Here is a 5,000-nt window from a genome sequence, read left to right as displayed (position 1 = left end):
GCTTAACTCACATGTACTCGTTTCATCTTACTTGTCTGGCCAACTATGGTCAACTTACGGAAAGGTAAGTGAGGTCACACCTTCCACCTCATCGTCTAAAACATAGCCCACAACTCATTTGTACATAACTCCTTTCAAAAAGCATGCCTGCGAAACTAGTCAGGAATAAACTCAGACTAAGACTCCTGTGTTTCCTCACTTCAAACCCCCCCTTTTTTAAAACCGGTCATATATATAATTATATATATTAATATATTATATAAATATATATATATTATATAGTATAACATATACCATATATGTATATATATATGATACTATCATATATACCCATATATATATATAGTATACACCCTTATGTATACACACACCACATATATAACTTTAGTATCATATATATATATATTTAACATATGTCTCATATATATAATTATATATATATCTATATATATATCATCTAGTATATATATACTACCGCACATGACAGAATTGATAAGACACCAAAACAAATGCATTTCTGCTCTTACTTAATGCTTAATGTTATTCAAATTTACCTTATATGTTATAGTTACCTAGATTTATGTTTAATAGTACATACAAGATTAAGCAAGCATGCCACGAAGCAAAGGAGCAGTAGACCTATCTGAATTTCAGCGATGTCGTATTGTGGGTCAACATGGTGGACTTAGGCAACGCAAAATATCTGAAAATGTGCCAGTATCCCTTTCTACTGTTAATAGAGTGATCGTAAAATTCACCAGAGAGGGCAAGAGGGGCACAAAACCTCATTCAGGTCGTCCCGGGCCACCAGAAAAAACCTTGCGTCATGTCAAAAGAAATGTCGAAGAGGGATCCACGTTGCAAGGCCTCTGACATAGCAGCACAAGCTGATGTCAGTCCCAGAACAGCTGTTAGGTATCTCCACAAGCTGGATTACTATGGCAGAGCTACAAGAAGAAAACCACTCCTTAGTACAGCCAATATCAAGTGCAGAAAGGATTGGGCTATTGATAAGGTGGAGAGACCTATGGCCTTTTGGAGCACTGTCATTTTCTCTGATGAGTCACGATTCGCATTATTTTCTGACAGTGAAAGTCTGGAGACTCTGTAGTCAAGAGTTTGACCTCAAAAGACAGCAGCCAACAGTGAAACATGGAGGCATATCAATAATGGTGTGGTGTGCAATCAGAGCTTGTAGAGCGTCAAGGAAGCATCAATTCAGGTAAATATGTTTCTATATTAAAGGAAGGACTTATTCCAATATTCTCCAGTGGTAGAATGAGTACACATGTCTTCCTGTTTATGGAAGATGGAACTCCTTGTCACACTGCTCAAGTAATACAAAATTGGTTGAGTCAAAATGGGATCAGAAAACTTGCATGGTCAAGTCAGTCCCCTGGAATATGAACTCCCTATTGAACAACCTCTAGGCTGCATATTAAGGCCGACAATTTCGAATAAAAAAAAGGAAGCCATCTTCAAAATCCGAACTCTTAGTGAATTTAGCTACGGGAAACATGGTAAGAAAATCCCTCAAGATGGATATTCGTGAACGTAATCACTAGCATGCGCTAGAAGGGTCCTTGCATTAGTAAAAAACAAAGGGGATGTTCAACCAACGTATTAGTTATTCATATGTTGCGGGACCATCTCTTATTACAGCACTTTGAAGTGTGAGATCACTTGCTTGTTTAATAAATCAAACGATTTCTCTTGGTGTCCTATTCAATTCTGTATGCATGTATGTATGTATGTCATCGTATGTATGTATGTATGTATGTATGATATGTATGTATGTATGCTATGTATTGTATGTAATGTATGTATGTATGTATGTATGTATGTATGTATGTAATGTATTTATGTATGTATGTATGTATGTATATATGTATGTATGTTAAATATTATGTATGTATGTATGTATGTATATATTGTACCTTTATGTATGTATGTATGTATATATGTATGCTATGTATGTATGTATAAAGTATGTATTGGGGAATGTATATATGTAATGTCATGTATGTAATGTATGTATTTATTTATGTGTGTTTGTATTTATTTATTTATGTATTTATGTATGTTTGTATGTATTTATTTATGTTTGTATGTATGTATGTATGTTATGTATGTATGTATTTATGTATTGTATGTATTTATGTATGTATGTATGTATGGTATGTATGTATGTATGTATGTATGTATGTATGTATGTATGTATGTATGTATGCATGCATGGCATGTATAGTATGCTATGCTATGTATGTATGTATGTATGTATGTATGTATGTATGTATGTATGTATGAATGTATGTATAATGTATGTATGTATGAATTTTAAGTGTAATGTGCTGGGGAGTTGGGAAGCTGTCGGTTTTTGACTTTTTAAGCACTTTACCTCCCTTGTAAGTGGGAAAACCCTTTGTATGTACATACGTATACGAAAGGATTTTTCCCCCTTACACGGGAGGTAGCCAAAATATAAAGGCATAGATACCAGTCTCACCCATTCCACCCACTACATAATCCACACCATTCTCTCCTCTTCCCTCCCTCTTATTTTGTATATAGATATATAGACAGATAGATGTATGCTTGTATATATGTATATGTGCATATATGTATCTATGCAAGTATGTTTGGAGGCATTATTGGAAATTTAGACGTTGTATTCCTACGAGACGAGCCCTAGAGAGAAACATCTTACGGCCATCCTAACCTTCCTCTAGGTGCAACAATCTACGGGACCGACAATCCATGTTTTAAATGGGCCTCTTGTTTCTTTCAGTTTTGATTGTTTCACCATTTTAACATAGAGTGATCACTTAAATGGCGAATGTTACTCTTCTCTTATTATACGGTGATATAAAAACAGCCCAATACAAATACAATACAGATATCAATACAATATTTCATCATGAAAATGTCTGTGGAAGGACACGGAGATCATTGCTGGCATAGAGATTTTAGTGAAACTCGTGGCAATAATAATCAATGTTCGTATATATACTTGTATGTACATATAAACATCTGCATTACATATATGGTTTAGCTATATAATAAACACAGCATATTCCGCTCTACTTAGCTCCACCAAATTTTTTTTTATCCTATCAGCCACTTTCCTGCAACATAAATCATAATATTTTTTCCTTTTCTCTGTACTACATCTATTTCCTTACAACACGGCATTTCCGTCGGCTACAATGACTGTCGCGACTGAACAATATTGCAACGCCATTAGGTCATGTGCAATGCTCTCACATTCTTCTTGGCTATAATGTACTTCAAGTAACGTTTCCAGTCTCAACCCAGGCTACCTGTGTAAGTATCCCTCCGGATTCTTGCTGCCTGTGTGTGTGTGTGTGTGTGTGTGTGTGTGTGTGTGTGTGTGTGTGTGTGTGTGTGTGTGTGTGTGTGTGTGTGTGTGTGTGTGTGTGTGTGTGGTGTTGTGTGTGTGTGTGTGTGTTTGTGTGTCGTGTTGTGTGTGTGGTGTGGTGTTGTGCCCGTGTGTGTGTGTTTATGTAGTGTGGTCGTGTGTTGTTGGTGAGTGTGGTCGTTTGTGTAGTGTGTGTGTGTGTGTGCGTTGTGTGGTATGTGTGTGTGTGTGCGTGTGTGTGTGTGTGGGTGTGTGTGTGTGTGTGTGTGTGTGTGTGTGTGTGTGTGTGTGTGTGTGTGTGTGTGTGTGTGTGTGTGTGCGTGTGTGTGTGTATATGTGTGTGTGTACTTATTCCAATCTGTGTGTGCATACCTGAGCCTTCTTCGGTGTCTTTGTTAGCTCTCCCACCTTCACTTCCAAGAACCCTCACTCCTCACCAAACTCCTTCCCGGCCAATGCGGAAACCACCGAAAGTGTCCGGCAGGCGTCCTCTTCTGCATTCAAGATTCTGTTTCTATTTCTCCTTTATTTTTCTTTATTATCATTCCTTTTCCTATCCCTGATCCTGAGTTATTCTTCTTGTGGTCCGCAATGGCCCGTTGGACCGTTTAACGTTGATATTACACCGTTTCCTGCATTGTGGCCCTGTTGGCAGCGTTTACTGTCCTCTCTGTCTCGTCTAAAGCTTCTCTTTATTAGACAGGTTACATTGTTTTGTGTCATTGCTCCGGCATTTTCTTTTGAATACCGCTTGCAATATTGCAGCATATGTTCAAAGAAACGTTTTCACATGGTCCTCTTTAGAACGTTACGTCTTTTTTTTTTTCTACCAATGACAATTTCTTTTTCCTCTGGCTTTCTTAATTGTTGTTCATTGGGGTCATCGTTATGGGATTTCAAGACTTTTTTCTCATCCAAGCATTTTACTGTAGAGAGTTCGTTCAACGCGTGGTTTATGAAACGGTCATAATGGAGAATTCTTGGCAACTCAGAATAATGTCCATTTTGCCATCCCTTTGCCCAGTTCGCTCCACACGAAAGACAGCCTTTCCTCCTCCTCCTCCTCCTCCTCCTCCTCCTCCTTTTCCTTCTCCCCTACTCCTCTTCTTTCTTCTCCTCCTCTTCCTCCTCCTTCTACTCCTACTCCTCCTCTTTCTTCTCCTACTCTTCCTCCTGCTGCTCCTTCTCCCCTACTCTTCTTTCTTCTCTTACTCCTCCTCTTCCTCCTCCTTCTCCCCCTACTCCTCTTCTTTCTTCTCCTCCTCTTCCTCCTCCTCCTACTTCTACTCCTCTCCTTTCTTTTCTTACTACTCCTCCTGCTCCTCCTTCTCACCTACTCTTCTTTCTTCTCTTACTCCTCCTTCTCCTCCTCCTTCTCCCCCTACTCCTCTTCTTTCTTCTCCTCTTCCTCCTCCTTCTACTGCTCCTACTCCTCCTCTTCCTTCTCCTACTCCTCCTCCTCCTCCTCCTCCTTCTTCCCCTACTCCTCTTCTTTCTTCTCCTCCACTTCCTCCTTCTTCTACTCCTACTCCTCATCCTCCTTCTCCTACTCCTACTCCTCGTAACCCTTCTCCTCTTCCTCCTCCTTCTACTCCTACTCCTACTCCTCCTCTTCCTTCTC

Source organism: Oratosquilla oratoria, chromosome 4, assembly GCF_046742065.1.
Source record: "Oratosquilla oratoria isolate Oo_2021 chromosome 4, ASM4674206v1, whole genome shotgun sequence".
Classification (NCBI taxonomy): domain Eukaryota; kingdom Metazoa; phylum Arthropoda; class Malacostraca; order Stomatopoda; family Squillidae; genus Oratosquilla; species Oratosquilla oratoria.
The sequence above is the reverse complement of the archived record's forward strand: the minus strand, read 5'-3'. Positions refer to the sequence as shown.